This window comes from Tachypleus tridentatus, chromosome 9, assembly GCF_004210375.1.
Source record: "Tachypleus tridentatus isolate NWPU-2018 chromosome 9, ASM421037v1, whole genome shotgun sequence".
Classification (NCBI taxonomy): Eukaryota; Metazoa; Arthropoda; class Merostomata; order Xiphosura; family Limulidae; genus Tachypleus; species Tachypleus tridentatus.
Window position 1 is genome coordinate 163586210 of NC_134833.1, and position 11605 is coordinate 163597814.

The window sequence follows — 11605 nt, forward strand, 5'->3', positions numbered from 1 at the left end:
AACAAGAAACTTGTTGTACAGTTTTATTCTATCACTGTTAGTACTCCTGGTTAGATACTCAACATATACAAGAAACTTGTTGTACAGTTTTATTCTATCACTGTTAGTATCTCCTGGTTAGATACCAACATATACAAGAAACTTGTTGTACAGTTTTATTCTATCACTGTTAGTACTAGTCCTGGTTAGATACTCAACATATACAAGAAACTTGTTGTACAGTTTTATTCTCATCACTGTTAGTACCCTGGTTAGATACTAACATATGCCAAGAAACTTGTTGTACAGTTTTATTCTATCACACTGGTTAGTACTCAACATCTACCTGGTTAGATACTAACCCTGGTTAGATATACAAGAAACTTGTTGTACAGTTTTATTCTATCACTGTTAGTACCCTGGTTAGATACTAAACATATACAAGAAACTTGTTGTACAGTTTTATTCTATCACTGTTAGTACTCCTGGTTAGATACTAACATACACAAAGAAACTTGTACAGTGTTTATTCTATTGTTAGTACTTCCTGGTTAGATATACTAAATATATACAAGAAACAGTTTTATTCTATCACTGTTAGTACCCTGGTTAGATACTAACATATACAAGAAACTTGTTGTACAGTTTTATTCTCATCACTGTTAGTAGATACCCTGGTTAGATACTCATTGTGATACCAATACAAGAAACTTGTTGTACAGTTTTATTCTATCACTGTTAGTACTCCCTGGTTAGATACTCAACATATACAAGAAACTTGTTGTACAGTTTTATTCTTATCACTGTTAGTACTCCCTGGTTAGATACTAAATACAACATATACTCAGCAAAACTCCCTGGTTGTAACAGTTTTATACAGTCTATCACTGTTAGTACCCTGGTTAGATACCAAATATACAAGAAACTTGTTGTACAGTTTTATTCTATCACTGTTAGTACATTCTGGTTAGATACAAACATATACAAGAAACTTGTATGTACTATCACTGTTAGTTTTATTCTATCACTGTAGTAATTCTGGTTGATACGACTAACATATACAAGAAACTTGTTGTACAGTTTTATTCTATCACTGTTAGTACCCTGGTTAGATACTAACATATACAAGAAACTTGAACAGTTTTTTATTCTATCACTGTTAGTACCCTGGTTAGAGACTAACATATACAAGAAACTTGTTGAATGTATTTTATTCTTTCTATCACTGTTAGTACTCCCTGGTTAGATACTAACATATACAAGAAACTTGTTGTACAGTTTTATTCTATCACTGTTAGTAATCCCTGGTTAGATACTAACATATACAAGAAACTTGTTGTACAGTTTTATCTCTATCACTGTTGGTACTCCTGGTTAGGTACTCAACATATACAAAAAACTTGTTGTACAGTTTTATTCTCTATCACTGTTAGTAACTCCTGGTTAGATACTAACATATACAAAGAAACTTGTTGTACAGTTTTATTCTATCACTGTTAGTACTCCTGGTTAGATACTAACATATACAAGAAACTTGTTGTACAGTTTTATTTCATCACTGTTAGTACTCCTGGTTAGAGACTAACATACAAGAAACTTGTTGTACAGTTTTATTCTATCACTGTTAGTACCCTGGTTAGATACTCAACATATACAAGAAACTTGTTGTACAGTTTTATTCTATCATTGTTAGTACTCCCTGGTTAGATACTAACATATACAAGAAACTTGTTGTACAGTTTTATTCTATCACTGTTAGTACTCCTGGTTAGATACTAACATGTACAAGAAACTTGTTGTACAGTTTTATTCTATCACTGTTAGTACCCTGGTTGTTAGTACTCCTTCTGGTTAGATACTAACATATACAAGAAAACTTGTTGTACAGTTTTATTCTATCACTGTTAGTACTCCTGGTTAGATACTCAACATATACAAGAAACTTGTTGTACAGTTTTATTCTATCACTGTTAGTACTCCTGGTTAGATACTAACATATACAAGAAACTTGTTGTACAGTTTTATTCTATCACTGTTAGTACTCCTGGTTAGATACTAAAATACATGAGAAACTTGTTGTACAGTTTTATTCTATCACTGTTAGTACTCTGGGTTAGATACTAACATATACAAGAAAACTTGTTGTACAGTTTTATTCTATCACCGTTAGTACTCCTGGTTAGATACTAACATATACAAGAAACTTGTTGTAACAGTTTTATTCTATCACTGTTAGTACTCCTGGTTAGATACTCAACATATACAAGAAACTTGTTGTACAGTTTTATTCTATCACTGTTAGTACTCCCTGGTTAGATACTAACATACAAGAAGAAACTTGTTGTACAGTTTTATTCTATCACTGTTAGTACTCCTGGTTAGATACTAACATATACAAGAAACTTGTTGTACAGTTTTATTCTATCACTGTTAGTACTCCTGGTTAGATACTAACATATACAAGAAACTTGTTGTACAGTTTTATTCTATCACTTTTAGTACTCCTGGTTAGATACTAACATATACAAGAAACTTGTTGTTCAGTTTATTCTATCACTGTTATTAGTAATTCTGGTTGTGAGACTAACATATACAAGAAACTTGTTGTACAGTTTTATTCTATCACTGTTAGTACTCCTGGTTAGATACTAACATATACAAGAAACTTGTTGTACAGGTTTTATTCTATCACTGTTAGTACTCCTGGTTAGATACTAACATATACAAGAAACTTGTTGTACAGTTTTATTCTATCACTGTTAGTACTCCTGGTTAGATACTCAAAACATACAAGAAACTTGTTGTACAGTTTTATTCTATCACTGTTAGTACTCCTGGTTAGATACTAACATATACAAGAAACTTGTTGTACAGTTTTATTCTATCACTGTTAGTACTCCTGGTTAGATACTAACATGCACTAAAGAAACTTGTTGTACAGTTTTTATTCTATCACTGTTAGTAACTCCTGGTTAGATACTAACATATACAAAAAACTTGTTGTACAGTTTTATTCTATCACTGTTAGTACCCTGGTTAGATACTAAATATACAAGATACTTGTTGAACAGTTTTATTCTATCACTGTTAGTACCCTGGTTAGATACTCAACATATACAAGAAACTTGTTGAACAGTTTTATTCTATCACTGTTAGTACTCCTGGTTAGATACTAACATATACAAAGAAACTTGTTGTACAGTTTTATTCTATCACTGTTAGTACTCCTGGTTAGATACTAACATATACAAGAAAACTTGTTGTACAGTTTTATTCTATCACTGTTAGTACTCCTGGTTAGATACTAACATATACAAGAAACTTGTTGAACAGTTTTATTCTATCACTGTTAGTACTCCTGGTTAGATACTAACATATACAAGAAACTTGTTGTACAGTTTTATTCTATCACTGTTAGTACCCTGGTTAGATACTAACATATACAAGAAACTTGTTGTACAGTTTTATTCTATCACTGTTAGTACTCCTGGTTAGATACTAACATATACAAGAAACTTGTTGTACAGTTTTATTCTATCACTGTTAGTACTCCTGGTTAGATACTAACATATACAAGAAACTTGTTGTACAGTTTTATTCTATCACTGTTAGTACTCCTGGTTAGATACTAACATATACAAGAAACTTGTTGTACAGTTTTATTCTATCACTGTTAGTACTCCTGGTTAGATACTAAAATATACAAGAAACTTGAACAGTTTTATTCTATCACTGTTAGTACTCCTGGTTAGATACTAACATATACAAGAAACTTGTTGTACAGTTTTATTCTATCACTGTTAGTACTCCTGGTTAGATACTAACATATACAAGAAACTTGTTGTACAGTTTTATTCTATCACTGTTAGTACTCCTGGTTAGACTAACATATACAAGAAACTTGTTGTACAGTTTTATTCTATCACTGTTAGTACTCCTGGTTAGATACTAACATATACAAGAATCTTGTTGTACTGTTTTATTCTATCATTGTTAGTACTCCTGGTTAGATACTAACATATACAAGAAACTTGTTGTACAGTTTTATTCTATCACTGTTAGTACTCCTGGTTAGATACTAACATATACAAGAAACTTGTTGTACAGTTTTATTCTATCACTCCTGTTAGAGACTAACATGTACAAGAAACTTGTTGTTCCAGTTTTATTCTATCACTACTAGTACTACTGGTTAGATACTAACATACAAGAAACTTGTTGTACAGTTTTATTCTATCACTGTTAGTACTCCTGGTTAGATACTAACATATACAAGAAACTTGTTGTACAGTTTTATTCTATCACTGTTAGTACTCCTGGTTAGATACTAAAATACAAGAAACTTGTTGTACAGTTTTATTCTATCACTGTTAGTACTCCTGGTTAGAGACTAACATATACAAGAAACTTGTTGAACAGTTTTATTCTATCACTGTTAGTACTCCTGGTTAGATACTAACATATACAAGAAACTTGTTGTACAGTTTTATTCTATCACTGTTAGTACTCCTGGTTAGATACTAACATATACAAGAAACTTGTACAGTTTTATTCTATCACTGTTAGTACTCCTGGTTAGATACTAACATATACAAGAAACTTGTTGTACAGTTTTATTCTATCACTGTTAGTACTCCTGGTTAGATACTAACATATACAAGAAACTTGTTGTACAGTTTTATTCTATCACTGTTAGTACTCCTGGTTAGATACTAACATATACAAGAAACTTGTTGTACAGTTTTATTCTATCACTGTTAGTACTCCTGGTTAGATACTAACATATACAAGAAACTTGTTGTACAGTTTTATTCTATCACTGTTAGTACTCCTGGTTAGATACTAACATATACAAGAATCTTGTTGTACTGTTTTATTCTATCACTGTTAGTACTCCTGGTTAGATACTAACATATACAAGAAACTTGTTGTACAGTTTTATTCTATCACTGTTAGTACTCCTGGTTAGAGACTAACATATACAAGAAACTTGTTGAACAGTTTTATTCTATCACTGTTAGTACTCCCTGGTTAGATACTAACATATACAAGAAACTTGTTGTACAGTTTTATTCTATCACTGTTAGTACTCCTGGTTAGATACTAACATATACAAGAAACTTGTTGTACAGTTTTATTCTATCACTGTTAGTACTCCTGGTTAGATACTAAAATATACAAGAAACTTGTTGTACAGTTTTATTCTATCACTGTTAGTACTCCTGGTTAGATACTAACATATACAAGAAACTTGTTGTACAGTTTTATTCTATCACTGTTAGTACTCCTGGTTAGATACTAACATATACAAGAAACTTGTACAGTTTTATTCTATCACTGTTAGTACTCCTGGTTAGATACTAACATATACAAGAAACTTGTTGTACAGTTTTATTCTATCACTGTTAGTACTCCTGGTTAGATACTAACATATACAAGAAACTTGTTGTTCAGTTTTATTCTATCACTGTTAGTACTCCTGGTTAGATACTAACATATACAAGAAACTTGTTGAACAGTTTTATTCTATCACTGTTAGTACTCCTGGTTAGATACTAACATATACAAGAAACTTGTTGAACAGTTTTATTCTATCACTGTTAGTACTCCTGGTTAGATACTAACATGTACAAGAAACTTGTTGTTCAATTTTATTCTATCACTGTTAGTACTCCTGGTTAGATACTAACATGTACAAGAAACCTGTTGTTCAGTTTTATTCTATCACTGTTAGTACTCCTGGTTAGAGACTAACATATACAAGAAACTTGTTGTACAGTTTTATTCTATCACTGTTAGTACTCCTGGTTAGATACTAACATATACAAGAAACTTGTTGTACAGTTTTATTCTATCACTGTTAGTACTCCTGGTTAGATACTAACATATACAAGAAACTTGTTGTACAGTTTTATTCTATCACTGTTAGTACTCCTGGTTAGATACTAACATATACAAGAAACTTGAACAGTTTTATTCTATCACTGTTAGTACTCCTGGTTAGATACTAGCATATACAAGAAACTTGTTGTACAGTTTTATTCTATCACTGTTAGTACTCCTGGTTAGATACTAACATATACAAGAAACTTGTTGTACAGTTTTATTCTATCACTGTTAGTACTACTGGTTAGATACTAACATGTACAAGAAACTTGTTGTTCAGTTTTATTCTATCACTGTTAGTACTCCTGGTTAGAGACTAACATATACAAGAAACTTGTTGTACTGTTTTATTCTGTCACTGTTAGTACTCCTGGTTAGATACTAACATGTACAAGAAACTTGTTGTTCAGTTTTATTCTATCACTGTTAGTACTCCTGGTTAGATACTAACATATACAAGAAACTTGTTGAACAGTTTTATTCTATCACTGTTAGTACTCCTGGTTAGATACTAACATATACAAGAAACTTGAACAGTTTTATTCTATCACTGTTAGTACTCCTGGTTAGATACTAGCATATACAAGAAACTTGTTGTACAGTTTTATTCTATCACTGTTAGTACTCCTGGTTAGATACTAACATATACAAGAAACTTGTTGTACAGTTTTATTCTATCACTGTTAGTACTCCTGGTTAGATACTAACATATACAAGAAACTTGTTGTACAGTTTTATTCTATCACTGTTAGTACTCCTGGTTAGAGACTAACATATACAAGAAACTTGTTGTACAGTTTTATTCTATCACTGTTAGTACTCCTGGTTAGATACTAAAATATACAACAGTTTTATACAAGAAACTTGTTGTACTGTTTTTATTCTATCATTGTTAGTACTCCTGGTTAGAGACTAACATATACAAGAAACTTGTTGTACAGTTTTATTCTATCACTGTTAGTACTCCTGGTTAGAGACTAACATGTACAAGAAACTTGTTGTTCAGTTTTATTCTATCACTGTTCGTACTACTGGTTAGATACTAACATATACAAGAAACTTGTTGTACAGTTTTATTCTATCACTGTTAGTACTCCTGGTTAGATACTAACATATACAAGAAACTTGTTGTACAGTTTTATTCTATCACTGTTAGTACTCCTGGTTAGATACTAACATATACAAGAAACTTGTTGTACAGTTTTATTCTATCACTGTTAGTACTCCTGGTTAGATACTAACATATACAAGAAACTTGTTGAACAGTTTTATTCTATCACTGTTAGTACTCCTGGTTAGATACTAACATGTACAAGAAACTTGTTGTACAGTTTTATTCTATCACTGTTAGTACTCCTGGTTAGATACTAACATATACAAGAAACTTGTACAGTTTTATTCTATCACTGTTAGTACTCCTGGTTAGATACTAACATATACAAGAAACTTGTTGTACAGTTTTATCTCTATCACTGTTAGTACTCCTGGTTAGATACTAACATATACAAGAAACTTGTTGTACAGTTTTATTCTATCACTGTTAGTACTCCTGGTTAGATACTAACATATACAAGAAACTTGTTGTACAGTTTTATTCTATCACTGTTAGTACTCCTGGTTAGATACTAACATATACAAGAAACTTGTTGTACAGTTTTATTCTATCACTGTTAGTACTCCTGGTTAGATACTAACATATACAAGAAACTTGTTGTACAGTTTTATTCTATCATTGTTAGTACTCCTGGTTAGATACTAACATATACAAGAAACTTGTTGTACAGTTTTATTCTATCACTGTTAGTACTCCTGGTTAGAGACTAACATGTACAAGAAACTTGTTGAACAGTTTTATTCTATCACTGTTAGTACTCCTGGTTAGATACTAACATATACAAGAAACTTGTTGTACAGTTTTATTCTATCACTGTTAGTACTCCTGGTTAGATACTAACATATACAAGAAACTTGTTGTACAGTTTTATTCTATCACTGTTAGTACTCCTGGTTAGATACTAACATATACAAGAAACTTGTTGTACAGTTTTATTCTATCACTGTTAGTACTCCTGGTTAGAGACTAACATATACAAGAAACTTGTTGTACAGTTTTATTCTATCACTGTTAGTACTCCTGGTTAGAGACTAACATATACAAGAAACTTGTTGAACAGTTTTATTCTATCACTGTTAGTACTCCTGGTTAGATACTAACATATACAAGAAACTTGTTGTACAGTTTTATTCTATCACTGTTAGTACTCCTGGTTAGATACTAACATATACAAGAAACTTGTTGTTCAGTTTTATTCTATCACTGTTAGTACTCCTGGTTAGATACTAACATATACAAGAAACTTGTTGTACAGTTTTATTCTATCACTGTTAGTACTCCTGGTTAGATACTAACATATACAAGAAACTTGTTGTACAGTTTTATTCTATCACTGTTAGTACTCCTGGTTAGATACTAACATGTACAAGAAACTTGTTGTTCAGTTTTATTCTATCACTGTTAGTACTCCTGGTTAGATACTAACATGTACAAGAAACTTGTTGTTCAGTTTTATTCTATCACTGTTAGTACTCCTGGTTAGAGACTAACATATACAAGAAACTTGTTGAACAGTTTTATTCTATCACTGTTAGTACTCCTGGTTAGATACTAACATATACAAGAAACTTGTTGTACAGTTTTATTCTATCACTGTTAGTACTCCTGGTTAGATACTAACATATACAAGAAACTTGTTGTACAGTTTTATTCTATCACTGTTAGTACTCCTGGTTAGATACTAAAATATACAAGAAACTTGTTGTACAGTTTTATTCTATCACTGTTAGTACTCCTGGTTAGATACTAACATATACAAGAAACTTGTTGTACAGTTTTATTCTATCACTGTTAGTACTCCTGGTTAGATACTAACATATACAAGAAACTTGTTGAACAGTTTTATTCTATCACTGTTAGTACTCCTGGTTAGATACTAACATGTACAAGAAACTTGTTGTACAGTTTTATTCTATCACTGTTAGTACTCCTGGTTAGATACTAACATATACAAGAAACTTGTTGTTCAATTTTATTCTATCACTGTTAGTACTCCTGGTTAGATACTAACATATACAAGAAACTTGTTGAACAGTTTTATTCTATCACTGTTAGTACTCCTGGTTAGATACTAACATATACAAGAAACTTGTTGAACAGTTTTATTCTATCACTGTTAGTACTCCTGGTTAGATACTAACATGTACAAGAAACTTGTTGTTCAATTTTATTCTATCACTGTTAGTACTACTGGTTAGATACTAACATGTACAAGAAACTTGTTGTTCAGTTTTATTCTATCACTGTTAGTACTCCTGGTTAGAGACTAACATATACAAGAAACTTGTTGAACAGTTTTATTCTATCACTGTTAGTACTCCTGGTTAGATACTAACATGTATAAGAATCTTGTTGTACAGTTTTATTCTATCACTGTTAGTACTCCTGGTTAGATACTAACATATACAAGAAACTTGTTGTACAGTTTTATTCTATCACTGTTAGTACTCCTGGTTAGATACTAACATATACAAGAAACTTGTTGTACAGTTTTATTCTATCACTGTTAGTACTCCTGGTTAGATACTAACATACACAAGAAACTTGTTGTACTGTTTTATTCTATCATTGTTAGTACTCCTGGTTAGAGACTAACATATACAAGAAACTTGTTGTACAGTTTTATTCTATCACTGTTAGTACTCCTGGTTAGATACTAACATGTACAAGAAACTTGTTGTTCAGTTTTATTCTATCACTGTTAGTACTCCTGGTTAGATACTAACATATACAAGAAACTTGTTGAACAGTTTTATTCTATCACTGTTAGTACTCCTGGTTAGATACTAACATATACAAGAAACTTGTTGTACAGTTTTATTCTATCACTGTTAGTACTCCTGGTTAGATACTAACATGTACAAGAAACTTGTTGTTCAGTTTTATTCTATCACTGTTAGTACTCCTGGTTAGATACTCAACATATACAAGAAACTTGTTGAACAGTTTTATTCTATCACTGTTAGTACTCCTGGTTAGATACTAACATATACAAGAAACTTGTACAGTTTTATTCTATCACTGTTAGTACTCCTGGTTAGATACTAACATATACAAGAAACTTGTTGTACAGTTTTATTCTATCACTGTTAGTACTCCTGGTTAGATACTAACATATACAAGAAACTTGTTGTACAGTTTTATTCTATCACTGTTAGTACTCCTGGTTAGAGACTAACATATACAAGAAACTTGTTGAACAGTTTTATTCTATCACTGTTAGTACTCCTGGTTAGATACTAACATGTACAAGAAACTTGTTGTACAGTTTTATTCTATCACTGTTAGTACTCCTGGTTAGATACTAACATACACAAGAAACTTGTACAGTCTTATTCTATCACTGTTAGTACTCCTGGTTAGATACTAACATATACAAGAAACTTGTTGTACAGTTTTATTCTATCACTGTTAGTACTCCTGGTTAGATACTAACATATACAAGAAACTTGTTGTACAGTTTTATTCTATCACTGTTAGTACTCCTGGTTAGATACTAACATATACAAGAAACTTGTACAGTTTTATTCTATCACTGTTAGTACTCCTGGTTAGATACTAACATATACAAGAAACTTGTTGTACAGTTTTATTCTATCACTGTTAGTACTCCTGGTTAGATACTAACATATACAAGAAACTTGTTGTACAGTTTTATTCTATCACTGTTAGTACTCCTGGTTAGATACTAACATATACAAGAAACTTGTTGTATAGTTTTATTCTATCACTGTTAGTACTCCTGGTTAGATACTAACATATACAAGAAACTTGTTGTACAGTTTTATTCTATCACTGTTAGTACTCCTGGTTAGATACTAACATATACAAGAAACTTGTTGTATAGTTTTATTCTATCACTGTTAGTACTCCTGGTTAGATACTAACATATACAAGAAACTTGTACAGTTTTATTCTATCACTGTTAGTACTTCTGGTTAGATACTAAAATACATGAGAAACTTGTTGTACAGTTTTATTCTATCACTGTTAGTACTCCTGGTTAGATACTATCATGTACAAGAAACTTGTTGTGCTGTTTTATTCTATCACTGTTAGTACTCCTGGTTAGATACTAACATATACAAGAAACTTGTTGTACAGTTTTATTCTATCACTGTTAGTACTCCTGGTTAGATACTAACATATACAAGAAACTTGTTGTACTGTTTTATTCTATCACTGTTAGTACTCCTGGTTAGATACTAACATATACAAGAAACTTGTTGTATAGTTTTATTCTATCACTGTTAGTACTCCTGGTTAGATACTAACATATACAAGAAACTTGTTGTACAGTAGTTTTATTCTATCACTGTTAGTACTCCTGGTTAGATACTAACATATACAAGAAACTTGTTGTATAGTTTTATTCTATCACTGTTAGTACTCCTGGTTAGATACTAACATATACAAGAAACTTGTTGTATAGTTTTATTCTATCACTGTTAGTACTCCTGGTTAGATACTAACATATACAAGAAACTTGTTGTATAGTTTTATTCTATCACTGTTAGTACTCCTGGTTAGATACTAACATATACAAGAATCTTGTTGTACAGTTTTATTTTATCATTGTTAGTACTCCTGGTTAGATATTAACATGTACAAGAAACTTGTTGTACA